Source organism: Pan paniscus, chromosome 19, assembly GCF_029289425.2.
Source record: "Pan paniscus chromosome 19, NHGRI_mPanPan1-v2.0_pri, whole genome shotgun sequence".
Lineage (NCBI taxonomy): Eukaryota > Metazoa > Chordata > Mammalia > Primates > Hominidae > Pan > Pan paniscus.
The window spans coordinates 10,057,150-10,073,002 of record NC_073268.2 but is presented as its reverse complement, the minus strand read 5'-3'; the positions used below and the strand labels follow the sequence as shown (position 1 = coordinate 10,073,002).

At 41.4% G+C, this 15,853-nt stretch overlaps 1 protein-coding gene across 2 annotated transcripts in view; it reads left to right on the top strand.

The window, feature by feature from the left end:
• METTL16 (methyltransferase 16, RNA N6-adenosine) overlaps positions 1-15,853 on the top strand; it is a 94,635-nt gene that overhangs the window by 18,414 nt on the left and 60,368 nt on the right. The gene's annotated exons all lie outside the window — the stretch shown is intronic.

Here is a 15,853-nt window from a genome sequence, read left to right as displayed (position 1 = left end):
TGAGTAGCTGGAATTATAGGCGTGTGCCACTACAGCTGGCTAATTTTTGTATTTTTAGTAGAGATGGGGTTTTACCATGTTGGTTAGGCTGGTCTCGAACTCCTGACGTCAAGTGATCCACCCGCTTTGGCCTCCCAAAGTGCTGGGATTACAGGTGTGAGCCACAGCGCCCAGCCTATAATGGCTTTGTATTTAATTCTGTCAGTTGTATTGAAGAAGAATTACCGGGCTGGGTGTGGTGGCTGCCTGTAATTCCAGCACTTTGGGAGGCCAAGGCGGGCGGATCATGAGGTTAGGAGATCAAGACCATCCTGGCTAACACAGTGAAACCCCATCTCTACTAAAAATACAAAAAAATTAGCCGGGTGTGGTGGCGCGCACCTCTAATCTCAGCTACTCAGGAGGCTGAGGCAGGAGAATGGCATGAACCCGGGAGGCGGAGCTTGCAGTGAGCTGAAATTGTCTCAAAAAAAAAAAAAAAAAAGAAGAATCACCAAAATATAAACTAAACTAATGATGGAAAAGAAATGTCACACAAAACATTAGACCTTCAGTGGGTCAGAGTGTCACTTATTTGCTTAACTCCTAAGTGGTCTCTTAAGGGAATCAGGGGTGTTTTGGAAAGGGGACATGTCTAAGTTAGTCTTGTTAAGTATCAGTCTTGAGGGTGCCAGTTCCAGCTGTGTTTTTTTTTTTTTTTTTTTTTTGAGACGGAGTCTTGCTCTGTTGCCCAGGCTGGAGTGCAGTGGCATGATCTTGGCTCACTGCAACCTCTGCCTCCTGGGGTTCAAGCAATTCTCCTGCCTCAGCCTCCTGAGTAGCTGGGATTATAGGTGCCCACCACCACACCTGGCTAATTTTTTTATTTTTTATTTTTAGTAGAGATGGGGTTTCACCATGTTGGCCAGGCTGGTCTCAAACTCCTGACCTCTTGATCCACCCGCCTCAGCCTCCCAAAGTGCTGGGATTACAGGTGTGAGCCACTGTGGCCGGCCTTAGCTGTGAGATTTTATGTAATTTTCTTAGCTTTACTGAGACTGAATCTTCTCACCTGAAAAGGAGGGATGAGAGGACATCCTCATGAAGGTTAGCAGTAATGTGTGTAGAATGACCAGCATTCTATGGACACTGAGTTCATGGTGGGTGCTCATATTGTTGTTAAGCCTGGTATAAGTAAGGTGGCAAGGATTGCTACTCTGATATCTTGTTTTTCTTCCCTGCATGTCCCTGCTTTGTTATAATCATATCTGACCATTGCAATTAGATTTTAGTTTGTGTTTTTTCACAATAATCAGTTCCATAGGGACAGCCTACAATTTAGTTCAGCACTGTCAGTTCAGCTTGAATAGAATGTGACACTTAACCGATTTGTTTTTATTTATTTATTTATTATTTATTTATTTATTTATTTTTGAGACGGAGTCTTGCTCTGTCGCCCAGGCTGGAGTGCAGTGGCGCGATCTCGGCTCACTGCAAGCTCCGCCTCCCGGGTTCACGCCATTCTCCTACCTCAGCCTCCCGAGTAGCTGGGACTACAGGCACCCGCCACCACGCCCGGCTAATTTTTTGTATTTGTAGTAGAGACAGGGTTTCACCGTGTTAGCGAGGATGGTCTCGATCTCCTGACCTCGTGATCCGTCAGCCTTGGCCTCCTAAAGTGCTGGGGTTACAGGCGTGAGCCACCGTGCCCAGCCCTATTTGTTTTTATTTTTATTTATTTTAACTGATTTTTTTTTTTTTTTTTTTTTTTTTTTGTGAGACGGTGTCTCGCTCTGTCGCCCAGGCTGGAGTGCAGTGGCGCGATCTCGGCTCACTGCAAGCTCTGCCTCCCAGGTTCATGCCATTCTCCTGCCTCAGCCTCCGGAGTAGCTGGAACTACAGGCTCCCACCACCACGCCCGGCTAATTTTTTGTATTTTTAATAGAGACGGGGTTTCACCGTGTTAGCCAGGATGGTCTCGATCTCCTGACCTCGTGATTCACCCGCCTTGGCCTCCCAAAGTGCTGACATTACAGGTGTGAGCCACCGTGCCCGGCCAACTGATTTGTTTTTAAACCAAAGACCTAGCATGGAAGGGCTTTATCATGCTGGGTAGACTGTACCATTTTTAGCACCTCAGTGACCATCTAAAGACTAGAAACCAACCTTGGAGTAACACTGGGAGGCTTTTGGCTTTTGTTTTTGTTGCATCAGGTTCAGCTTCTACAGGATTAGAATGATTGTTATTTTAACAATGGATTACAGAAATGTGTCTGTTCAAAATCCATCTGTAATGGTAATACTGTATTCATCAGTGGTAGAGCAGGAGTCATTCTGGGGAAATCGGCCATGAGCCTGTTGACAATAGGCTATTTTGGGAAGCTGGATGTGTTAAACAAACAGCAAAGACTGAAAATGAATAAACTGCTGATTTTCACGTGAGAGCTAATTTTAGTTCCTGGGCCTCCCTGTGATCTCTGAAATGAGAATGAGAAAAGATCTTGCCTGTGTTCAGGATTTTTGAATGTCCCAGAGTGCTAACGTGACCTAGATTCTTAACTAGTGAAGTCGAGCGACTTGACTTTGCCCAACAAAAGTATTTTTGACACTCAGACTAGTGTCTGGATCTTTTCAGAAAAGAAAATAAACAACAAAGTCTAACAATCAGCTCTTCATTGGTGTTCACTTTATTTCCTTCCATGAAACTAGCCTCAGCTTAATGTTTTGTACTTTTTTAGGATATAGTTCCTTGTGAATAAATTGTGTGCTCTAGTTCATCATTTTGTAAGTTGAATATATATATATATATTTGAATAATAAGAATTGTTTATGTAAGCAACAACTTTCTTTGAAGGCCCTTGGAAAACATTAATTACATTGTTCTCTTGCCCAAAATGTCTCTTGAAGCTTTATGATGAGCGCTACAGCTGCAGCACTATCTTTTGGTGATTGCTGTCACTGTGTTACGGAGAGCAGATATTCCAGAACCAAAGACCCGTTTTCCGGTTTTCAAAAAAGGAATTATTTTTTACTATACAGACATTATAGACCCCTTAATGGGAAAATTAGAGAAATATATTTTTCCTAACTACATTTATAATGGTAATGTCACATACATACAAAAAGTCAGTTCTTTCACCCTAAAAGATGAAATTAGTCCGTAATCTCATCTTTCTAAGCCCTTGTCTTTATTCATACGTAGGAATTTTTGTGGTTGTAGTTGTAGTTACATACAATCATTCGTCGTCTTCTCCCCCATTTGACATTATACTGTAAGCATTTTGCATAAAGTTACAAAAGCTGTAATACATCCCCCCAAGCGAGTACAGTGCAGTCATTAAAAAGAATAAGACTGGGCTGATCCACATACACTTGTATGAAGAGAGTTTACATATTTAGTTAAAAAAAAAGTGGAATTATGTAATTAAATGTGTTTAGATAATACAGAAATGTGAGGTGAAGGAAGTCTCCACCCGACGCATCTACCCACCTGCATGCATATCGAGTCCCTACTTACCCTTCCAGACTTTTCCTCTGCATCTGTTTATACAGGGTCTTTTTGTTTTATTTTTACAAGAATGCAATCAGAATGTACATATATACTTCTACTCAACTTCTTTTTCAAACGTAATATATTGAGGAACGCTCTTCATACAAGTTTATGTAGATCAGCCTAATCTTATTCTTTGTAATAACTGTATAGGATTTTCTTGCATGGTTATATTATAGCTTATTTAGCCAATTCCATACTGATTACTTTTAGGTTGTTCCTAAATTTTCTGTAGTACAAAACTTAAATTTAACAGTTCCTCTTTTATCACTGGACTTTTTTTTCTTTCTTTTTAAGCTTCACTGAATTTAGGGTAAGTCACTGGGCATTGCTAGGAAATCGCAGTATTCGTTTTTTGTTTTTTTTTTTTTTTTTTTTTTGAGTCTCGCTCTGTCATCCAGGCTGGAGTGCAGTGGTGTGATCTTGGCTCACTGCAACCTCCACCTCTCAGGTTCAAGTGATTCTCCTGCCTCAGCCTCCTTAGTAGCTGGGGTTACAGGCACATGCCACCACGCCCAGCTAATTTTTTTTGCATTTTTAGTAGAGACGGGATTTCACCGTCTCTATTAAATGGCGATTACAGTCGCCTGCCACCACGCTCGGCTAATTTTTGTACTTTTAGTGGAGACGGGGTTTCACCGTGTTGGCCAGGCTGCTCTCAAACTCCTGACGTCAGGTGACCTGCCTGCCTCGGCCTACCAAAGTGCTGGGATTACAGATGTGAGCCACTGCGCCCGGCCGAAATCACAGTATTCTTAACTATGCCTGGAAAGGGCAAAGAGGTGTTTGGATGACTAGATTTTTCTTTTCTGTTATTTGCTCTTTAGTTAGCATAGGAATGGCATTTAAAAGATCAGCCTGAAGGCCCGGCTTCAAGCTGCTTTATGCTTGTAATCACAGCATTTTGGGAAGCTATTGCTTGAGGCCAGGAGTTCAAGATCAGCCTGGTCAATATAGTGAGATCCCTTCTCTACAAAAAATAAAAAATAAATAAAAAATAAATAAAGAATGAAAAGTTTAGCTTGATTGATCGAGGTACAATTTCTTATTTTGCCAGTAGGATTTTGGATTCTTTGGTTAAGTTAGGGTTATCAGTAATGGTTGTTTCCATTGTTTCAGGATCTGTGTTTTTGTATATTACTATCTAATTGCTTGTTTGACCCATGAGAGTGTTTAAAAAGTGGACATTTTCTTCAATAAGTCTTCTGTATCGGAGAGTTGAAAAGTGGGAAGGATGTCAGTACAGTACGCGAATAATAATTTAAGGCCACTTAATTTTTTTTATTGTTGTGAGAAACGCAACGTAGAATGTCCCATCTTAATCCAGTTTAAGTGTACAGTGTGTTAACCCTGTGCTTGTTGTCGTGCAGATTTCTAGAACCTTTTCATGAGTTAGACTACTTTAGATACCTTTACCTTAAAGTAGAATCATGCAGTATTTGTTATTTTCGACTCGCTTATTTCACTTAGCTTGATATCCTTAAAGACTTATCCATGTTCTAGCACGTGACAGGATTTCCTTTTTTTTGTTTTTTTAATGTGTTTTTTTGGTGGGTGGGGAAGGGAGTCTTGCTCTGTTGCCCAGGCTGGAGTGCAGTGGCACTATCTCTGCTCACTGCAACCTATCCGCCTCCTGGGTTGAAGCAATTCTCCTGCCTCAGCCTCCCGAGTAGCTGGGATTATAAGCGCCCACCACCAAGCCTGGCTAATTTTTGTATTTCTAGTAGAGATGGGGTTTCACCATATTGGCCAGGCTGGTCTCAAACTCCTGACCTCAGGTGATCTGCCCACCTCAGCCTCCCAAAGTGTTGGGATTACAGGCGTGAGCCACTGCGCCGGGCTGGGATTTCCTTCTTTTTAAAGGCAGAATAGTATTCCGTTTTGTGTATATACCACATTTGCTTTATCTGTTAATCTGTCAGTGGACCTTTAGGTTGCTTTCACCTCTTGGCTGTTGGGGTTAATGCTGCAGTCAATATGGGTGTGCAGATATCTTTTCGAGGTCCTGTTTTCAAATCTTTTGAGGTTTTTTTCATTTTTTAGAGTTGAAATTGTCTATATTTAAGGTGTACCGCATGATTTTCATTTTATGTGATGTTATGTTATGTTATGTTATGTTATTTGAGACGGGTCTTGCTCTATTGCCTGGGCTGGAGTGCAGTGATGCAATCACAGCTCACTGTAGCCTTGACCTCCTGTGCTGAGTGATCCTCCTGCCTCAGCCTCCTGAGTAGCCAAGATTATAGGTGTCTGCCACCACACCTGGCTAATTAAAAAAATTTTTTTTGTAGAGACAGGGTCTCTTTTTGTTGCCCAGGCTGGTCTTGAACTCCTGGGCTCAAGCAATCCTCCCGCCTCAGCCTCCCACAGTGCTGGGATTACAGGTGTGAGCTTCCACACTCTGCCCTCATTTAATCTTTAGCTGATTCCACAGTGGTTTCTAACTCTACCACTACCAAAGCAGCTCTTTAAAAGGTCTCCAGCAGCCTCATGTCACTGACTCTGATTTTCAGCGCTCTGTTGCCTTCTGAGCAGCAGGTCACTCTGCTGGTTGGTTTATCCTTCATGGATACCCTCTTGCCTTGGCCTCCTCAGCACCACACTGGAAAACTGGTTTTCCTTCTTCCACTCTGGTGTTCCTTTGTCTCCTTGTGGAACTTCCTCTGTAATGACTGTGCATACAGCTATTAAAGGAGTTTTCAAAGCTTGCTCTGCAGCTCTCTTTCCTTCGCACTTTATATTTTCTCCTTCATCGCTGTTATCCGTGCCAGGGCTTCACTTGTTTGTTTGCAAATCACTTACATGTTTATTTCTACACACCTCTTCTCTGGGCTCCATCTCCACTTAAATGTCTCAGATGCAGCTCAGATTTATATTTCTCTTCAAAAACGGTTCTCTGCCAGAGTTACTAACTTCAGTTAGGGTGGCACTGCCTATCCTGTTGAACAAGCCAGAACCTTGGGAGACTCATGTGAAACACAGCATCCCTTAGCTCACATATCATTTTGTTGCTAAATCTCACAAATGTTCTCTCCAAAATATCTCTAATTCCTTTCACTTTTCCCTATCTCTGCCATTGCTACCTTTATCTAGATATAGCCTTTTTTTTTTTTTTTTTTTTTTTGAGACAGGCTCTCACTCTGTTGCCCAGGCTGGAGTGCGGTGGTACAATTTCGGCTCACTGCAGCCTCCACCTCCCAGGCTCAAGTGATCCTCCCACCTCAGTACCACGCCCCACTCCCACTCCCCCGCCTAGAGTAGCTGGGAACACAGGTGCATGCCACCACACCACCACACTGACTAAGTTTTGTATATTTTATAGAAATAGGGTTTCACCATGCTACCCAGGTTGGTCTCAAACTCCTGGACTCAAGCCATCCACCCACCTCAGCCACCCAAAGTGCTGGAATTACAGGTGTGAGCCACCACACCCAGCCTTTATCTAGCCTCTTAACTCAGGTATAGCAGTAGCTTCCTAATTAGAGCCTTTGCTTCCACTTTGTTCCAACTTTATTCTATACCATACCTAAATCCTTAACAGAATATACTTTTATCAGCTGGGTGCAGTGGCTCACACCTGTAATCCCAGCACTTTGGGAGGTCGAGGCGGGCAGATCATGAGGTCAGGAGATTGAGACCATCCTGCCTGACACGGTGAAACCCCGTCTCTACTAAAAATACAAAAAATTAGTTGGGCATGGTGGTACATGCCTGTAGTCCCAGCTACTCGGGAGGCTGAGGCAGGAGAATTGCTTGAACCTGGGAGGCGGAAGTTGGAATGAGCCGAGATCGCGCCATTGCACTCCAGCCTGGGTGACAGAGCGAGACTCTGTCTCAAAAAAAAAAAGAGTAGTATCCTGGTGTGATTATTAATAGTTTTTACTTTCACTTTCAGAAAAGTTTCAGACTGGACATGATAAAATTATATGGTCACTCTAATTATAATGCCCTACGTAATCTGGAACCTGCCTTCCTCCCCAGCTTCACCTTGAACCATATACGCTTACTTTGCTCTCTGCATTTGAGGCACAGTGACTGTCTCTTAGTACCTGGAATGCTCCAGAAGTTCTGCCTTAGGGTCTTTGTACTTGCGGTTTGCTTTACCTAGGACCCTAGAACGCCACGTTCCCTTCCCCTCGTTCCTTCCTTTGTGAATTTTTCTTCCATTGTCAGTTCTTAGCTCAGTTGTCTGTGCAGGGAAGCCTCCTCTGACCTTCCTAAGGCAGATCCACTAATTAGGGGGGGTCAGTAGTATATTTTACCTGTCTTTTATAGCATCTGTCGCAGTTATAGTTTTACAGGTATTTAAGTGATGTCTGGATAATACCTATCCTCCGCCAGACCGTCCGCTTCAGAAAGGGAGGGATTGTCTGTGTTTGCTTACTGCAATATCCCTAGCATTTTGCGTAATACCTGGCACATAGTTGACACTTAATAACTATTTGTTGAATGAATAAAGGAATGCATGCCAGCTGTCACAGTTTCTTAAAAATTCTGACCTATTCCGTATACCTCAGTTGAACAAAGTAGTGCTCAAAAGAAACATTTTTATATTTCACTTTTAAAAGTAGAGTAGCCAAGTACCCCAACTTTCTTTACAATTCTACTGTTTACAATTGAGTAGAGCAGTGGTCTCCAACCTTTTTGGCACCAGGGACCAGTTTCACGGATGACAATTTTTCCATGGACCTGTGGTGGGAGAGGGGTGATTTCGGGATGATTCAAGCGCATTACATTTATTGTGCATTTATTACGTTGTATTATTTCATGTAATGAAATAATCATACAACTCACCATAGTGTAGAATCAGCTTGTTTTCCCGCAGCTTGTTTCCCCTTAGCTAGATGGTCCCATGTGGGGGTGATGGGAGACAGTGACAGATCATCAGGCTTTAGATCCTCAAGGAGTGCTCAACCTAGATCCCTCACATGCGGCGTTCCCAGGAGGGTTCACGCTCCTGTGAGAATCTAATGCTGCGCTGATCTGACAGGAGGCGGAGCCGAGGCAGTAATGCGAGCAATGGAAAGTGGCTGTAAATTCAGATGAAGCTTTGCTTGCCTCTCACCTCCTGCTGTGCGGCACAAGTCCTAACAGGCCAGGGACCAATATCAGTCCATGGCCCAGGGGTTGGGGACTCCTGTAATAGAGGGTGCAGCCCATTAGCCTGTGAATTGTATAAGGCTTGCAGTTATTATTTATTGCCCATATTAATCTTAAGAATCAGATCCATTTCATGTGAAAACATGGATCACTGGTTTTGTTTGAAAGTATTAGAGAGCTGGCAAAACTGGGCTGGCAAATCCACACAACATTAACTACTTAGAACAGAGTGGTGGTCACCAGGCGCGGTGGCTCACACCTGTAATCCCAGCACTTTGGGAGGCCGAGGCAGGCAGAACGCCTGAGGTGAGGAGTTCAAGACCAGCCTGGCCAACATGGCGAAACCCCGTCTCTATTAAAAATAGAAAATTAGCCGGGCATGGTGGTACATGTGGTACATCTACTCAGGAGGTTGAGGCAGAAGAGTCGCCTGAAGCCGGGAGGTGGAGGTTGCAGTGAGCCGACATTGCGCCATTGAACTCCAGGCTGGGTGACAAGAACGAAACTTCGTCTCAAAAAAAAAAAAAAAAGAACAGAGTAGTGGTCATAACCTTTGAAATGGTCATTTGTGGCATCTGGCATAATGCTACTAAAAGTGGTTATTGAACTGGCTGCTTAACCACAGACTATTTGTTACTGTCCACAGAGATAAGGACCTTGTGCCATATGTTTAGGTTACCTCACATTTCTTTGGTTTAATTGACTTTTTAATGTGTTGTTTACATTCTGGCACAAGCTCTTTATCTTGTCAGGGACTGGCATTTTGAGTAGTACCAATAGCTATTCCTTATAAATATTTTGAAACCCCTGATTTTCACAATTACTTTGAAATGCCAGTGCAAAATAGCAATACTTTTGTTACTATTTACTGCCCTTAGATAATACTCTTTATCAAGCTTATTTTATAAGTAAGTTACTAAGTTTCTTTAATAGAGATTTTCTGAAAACTTTTTTCTCCTCAAATTCCTTTTACCATGAAATTTTACGTTTGAGATGTTAAGCCTTTGAACATAGACATGGGATATTTTTCCTTTTGTGTGTTTAGCAGTGAAATTTAGTTAATAGGTCAGGCTACCATTCTCGAGTTGAAGACACGAATGTGTTTGAATGCCTTAGCATGGTACTTAGATGTGAACTTCTTCGTCATATGTAAAACTTGACTTTCATTCCTGTGTCATTGAAGAAAATGGAATTGGCCCATTTTTCTCACACACTTGACTGATTTCACAGGAATAAAATATTCTCGTTAGAAGTAAAACTGAAGTGCTTATAGATTTTATACCTTTTTATTGCTCATGATTTATCTTGTTGATCCTGAGTTTATACTGCTTTTAATCGAGTAAGAAATACAAAGATAGTGCAAATCTTTTTTTTTATGTGAAAATTGATTGAGGCCATTGCTGTGCTATTGAGTAAAGCAGAAATGTGTTCGTGGTTGTTGCCCCTGGATTAACCCTCTTTTATTAGCCCCCATAAATGACAAAATTAATACATATCCAATTCTGATGTCTAAGAATAAACTTAATACCCCTTTAAATAGACTTAATGTATTTTAATGAGACTTTTAATTGCTAGCATATATTTATGCAATAAACTTCTGCTTCCACTGTCCTATAGAAGCTGTTCTTTAAAACCAACACCCACAGAAATGGAAAGTCAGTCACTTTTTAAAGTTATTATTCTCTTGACCTCCATCAGCATTTTATATTTTTAACCCATTCTACATAGTTGCTCATTTAATCCTTTTGATCCAAAAATTAAGGTTGTCTGTTGTGAAATAACTCCTATTTTCATTTTTATTTGTAGTTGTCTGGGATACTTTTGGTTAAGCTTTTATTTTCAACCTTTGGCTCATTTTGTTTTAGCCGTAGTTTTTGTTTAAAACAGTTTATTGTGATTAGTTGGTTTTGGCTTTTGTAATCTAATCTGAGAGTATTATGAGTTTACTATTTACATTCATTTCACATTCATTTTATATCATGCTTTGTTCTTGTTGCTTTTTTTTTTTTACACTATATGATCTGATTTTCACCTACCTTTCCTTTACTGCCCCTGATTTTATTTGATTATATTATTTATCTTCATTCTTCTAGTGTTAATATTATTATTATTATTATTTTTGAGACAAGGTCCCACTCTGTCACCCAGGCTGGAGTGCAGTGATGGGATCTTGGCTCACTGCAGCCTTGATCTCCTGGGCTCAAGTGATCCTCCTGCCTCCTGTGTAGCGGGGACCGCAGGCTCACACAACCACCATACTCCACATCCAGCTAATTTTTGTACTTTTTGTACAGACGGGCTTTCGCCATGTTGCCCAGGCTGGTCTCAAGCTCCTGAGCTCAAGCAGTCCGCCCACCTCGGCCTCCCAAAGTGCTGAGATTACAGGTGTGAGCCATTGGGCCCAGCCAGTTTATCTTCCTAAATGCGTGCTTCTATCTCTGCTACTTAGTTTATCAGCCTTAAATTAAGTCTTTTGACCGTGTGTATAAAAGCTGAGGAACTCCCTCTCCATTTCCTGTTTCCTGTCCCGAATTTTGATTATGTGTATGTTGTCATGGTTTGTAAACACTTACATTTTATTGTGTAGCCACGGTTCACAGGTGTTTTCATCTTAGCTCTCTGGTTAAAATGGCTTAACTGCTCAGTGCCAGTTGTTTTGCTGTACAGTAAGTCCTCAGTTAGTGTTGCCAGTAGGTTCTTGGAAACTGCGACGTGAATGAAATGATGTATAGCAGGTCCTCTAATAATGTCATTTCCTTATAAGTGATGAGAAAAAAATGGATTTTGTTATGTATGGTTTCGCTTAAAGTCAAAGAACCTATTGTCAATATTAAGTGGAGACTTACTGTCGTTCCTTAATTTATCTCAATTGATTAGCTTTTTCCATTAGGAATTTCTTCACAGAGAGCTCATGAAAACTCTACTCCTGGAGTTCCTGTATACTCAAAATGTTTATCTGTTGTCATTATAATCAAAGTAAGTTTGGCTGAGCATAAAATTGTGTCGCACTTTTTTTCCTCCAAGGGCTTTGTAGTCAGTGTTCTTTTGTCTTCTACTATTGAATGGTGCTGTGTGGACATCTAAAGGCAGCCTCATTCACCCTACTGCGTCCCTAACCCCAAAATCAATTGTTTAGCTCACTTGCCTAGATATCTAAAGGATTTTTTTTTTTCTTGTAAGCCTTAAAGTCTGGTAATTTTTCTAGGTGTTGGTATTTCTAATTCTGTATCTTTTCCTAGGAACATAGTGAGCCTTCTGTTTCTGGAAAGTTACCTTGAATCATGTCTTTGAATATTTCTTTATTCTAATCCTTTGGTTTTCTTATGCAGAATCCCCAGTTATCTGTAAGGGGGTCTTCATTATTAACCTCTCATATGTTTACTACTTTTTCTTTACTTTTTAAAACTTCTTGCTCCTTTCCATTTCATTTGTTTATTGAGATATAGTTCATATACTATAAAATTCACTCTCATAACTTAGTGGTTTTTAGTATATTGACACTTGTACAACCACGACCACTATCTCATTCCTGAATTTTGTTTAATTGTGCCTGCTTTTTTGGGTCTTGCTTGCTGTATCCCTTTCTCTTCTTCTCTGTATCGTTGAAGCATATAATATCAGTTTGTTTCATAATTAGGGGTATTAACTTTGGTCACTTCGTTAAGGGGGTATCTGTCAGATTTCTTCATTTTACTGTTATTTTATCCTTTCATAATCTGATAATTGATATCATTATCAAGGTAGTTGATAATTTGTGGAGAAGTACGTTGTGACTGTGTAAATATCCTGGGGTTTTTTTTTTGTCATTGTTTCTTTTTTTTCTGAAACATGGTCTCACTATGTCATCCGTACAGGAGTGCAGTGGCTTCATCTAGGCTCACTGCAACCTCTGCCTTCCAGGTTCAAGCAATTCTCCAAGCTCAGCCTCCTGAGTAGCTGGGACTAAAGGTGCATGTGCCACTATGCTTGGCTAATTTTTGTGTTTTTTGATAGAGATGGAGTTGCACCATGTTGCCCAGGCTGGTCTTGAACCCCTGACCTCAAGTGATCCATCTGCCTTGGCCTCCCAAAGTGTTGGGATTACAGGTGTGAGCTGCTGTGCCCAGCCCAATATCCTGTTTTTCAACAAACTTTTACTCATTATTTTTAGCATCCATTGATGGTTCTTAATTGAAACAATTATTAGCATGGCGATTGCCAAATGTAATTATCTAACTCTTTCATTACTTCTGCATTTAAGGATGGACTCATGTATTTTATTCTATGGTCTATAATCCTTTGTTAGCCTTCTTCATTCACATTGACACAGATTTGGCCAAAGGGAGCCCCATCAAGCAGGGTCTAGTGTACTTCTGATTTGTTCCTATCTTCCTTCCAGCATGTCCTGTTTTCTAATACAATAAAATGCTTCGGGTTTATCTTGTACTTCCCTTTCCAATTCTGGAATAACCATTTATCCAAGGAACTCCGATTCCTTTGGGGAGTACTATTTGGAAACCAAGGTCTGGCACTCTAGGTATGCTCATAGCGATGGGAGCGTCATTGCTTCTAGGCTCTGGCTGTGTCTCTTCAGAGTCCACTATAGTCATCCTGTTTCTGTCTGCTGTAGATTATATTAAAGCTTCATTCTTCATCCCTTCCATTTTCCTCCCTATAAGTTCGTGTCTGGAAGCATTCTTAGAGGTCAGAAGAAATCATTATATTCAGGTATGGAATGCAATTTTTGTATAGATAACAAATCTATATTCATGAAATCTGATTCTGCCCATCATCCATCTTTTTGCAAGGTCTTTTCCTGTGAAAGGTATGTTTTTTCTTTTCTTTTCTTTTCTTTTTTTTTTTGAGACAGAGTCTCTCTCTGTCACCTAGGCTGAAGTGCAGTGGCACAGTCTCGGCTCACTGCAACCTCTGCCTTCCGGGTTCAAGCGATTCTCCTGCCTCAGCCTCCTGAGTAGCTGGGATTACAGGCATGCGCCACCATGCCTGGCTAATTTTGTATTTTTAGTAGAGTTGGGGTTTCTCCATGTTGGTCAGGCTGGTCTCGAACTCCCAACCTCAGGTGATCCACCCACCTCAGCCTCCCAAAGTGCTAGGATTACAGGCGTGAGCCACCGTGCCCGGCCAAGGTATGTTTTTTCTGAACAGTTTTTTGAAAGAGTAGGTCATGTTATCTAACAACCACTGGCTGTCTATTCTTTAATATGTGTTCAATTGTGTTGCTGTATGTTTGGCATCATATAACAGAAGAATAAAGAATTTTTCATCATATCAGACTGGAAGGTAATGGAAATGTTTACTGTTTATTCTGTTTTCAGTAACTGTTTCAACAGTTCCATGTCTGTAATTTGCTCGACAAATATTTAATGACTACCATTGTACTAGGTCATAATATTCCTCATAGTCATAAAATACCAGCAAGAAGGACCCTTAGCCTGTTGAGTCAAATCGCTTACTTTTTTTTTTTTCCCCGAGGTGTAGTCTCCCTCTATCACCCAGCCTGGAGTGCAATGGCTTGATCTCGGCTCACTGCAACATTTGCCTCCCAGGCTCAAGTGATTCTCCTGCCTCAGCCTCCTGAGTAGCTGGGATTATAGGTGCCCGCCACCATGACCGACTCATTTTTGTATTTTTTGTGCAGGTGGGGTTTCACCATGTTGGCCATGCTGGTCTCGAACTCCTGACCTCAGGTGATCCACCCACCTTGGCCTCCTAAAGTGGTAGGATTACAGGTGTGAGCCACCGTGCCCGGCCAGTCCTTTACTTTTATAGGTGGAGAAACTGAGACCTAAGAACTGAAGTGACTTACATCCATGGCAAATTGATTGCAGAGCCAAAAGTGGAGTCCAGATCTCCTAACTTCCATACTAGAACATTTTTGCTGTGGGGAGTGGAGAGAGATTGGGTTGATGGTACCTGCCTGAAGTTTCCATAGTTGCTGGGTGGAAACAGCACTCTTCCTTCTGTCTTGGCACTCAAGCATCCCGATGGACATTGAATTTTTCCATTGATTGGTCATTTGATGACCAGGCAGGGGAGCAGAAAAGGAGATAGTCCAGACCGGAAGCTGTTTGAGGATGTGTTGTTGCCTGACCAGACACCTTAAGGGCAGAATTCTAAGTAGTTTCAAAACTCCTCCCTTTCATAGCCCCATCTACTGACTTTCTGCTTTCTTCAAAATGCTCTGTTGGCCAGGTGCAGTGGTTCACGCCTGCAATCCCAACACTTAGGCTGAGGCGGGAGGATTACATGGGCCCAGGAGTTCAAGACCAGTTGAGGCAACATAATGGGCTGGGCCCTTTTCTCTACGGAAAAAAAAAAAAAAAAAAAAAAAAAAGCTGAGTGTGGTGGTGTGCACCTGTAGTCCCAGCTACTTGTGGGGCCAAGGCAGGAGGGTCACTTGAGCCTGGGAGGTTGAGGCTGCCGTGAGCCATGATCACACCGTGCATTCCAGTCTGGGAGACAGTGAGGACCTGGCTCAAAAACAAAACAAAACAAAACCCACAAAAACCAAAAAAGACCCTGCTCTGTTTATAAATAAGGTCTGTTGATTTTCTTTTTTAATATTTTCAGTTTAGCAGTATTTTGACATCAACATAGTTATATTGGTACAAGTTTCTTAAAAAGTTAAATACAAATATATCTTATGATCCATTCCTGACTGTCTACCCAAGAGCAGCGAAAACGTATGTCCACACAAAGACTTGTATGTAAATGTTCATAGCAGCATTGTTCGTGATGGTCAACAATCCATCATGACCGTGATGGAAACAACCCAGATGTTCAGGAACTGGTGAATGGATAAACAAAATGTAGTTATTCTTACTATGGAACATTATTCGCCCATAAAAAGAAGTGAAACACTGACAAGTTACAAAATGGATGAACCTCACAAACTTGTGTTAAGTGACCAGAAGACCTCATTATGATTTCAGTTACTTGAAATGCCCAGAAAAGGCAAATCTATAAAGACAGAAAGTACATCAATGGTTGCCTCAGGCTAAAATTGGAAATGAGGAAAGACATGCAAATGGTCATGAGTTCTGCTTTTTGGGGTGATAGGAGTGTTCTAAAAGTGGGTTTTGATGATGGTTGCACGACTGTTAATATACTAGAAACTATTCAATTGTACACTTACAGGTGAATTTTATAGTATGTGAATTATACTTCATAAAGCTTTAAAAAGTTACATTTAAAATTTGATGTCTGTAATATGTCATATTTAAG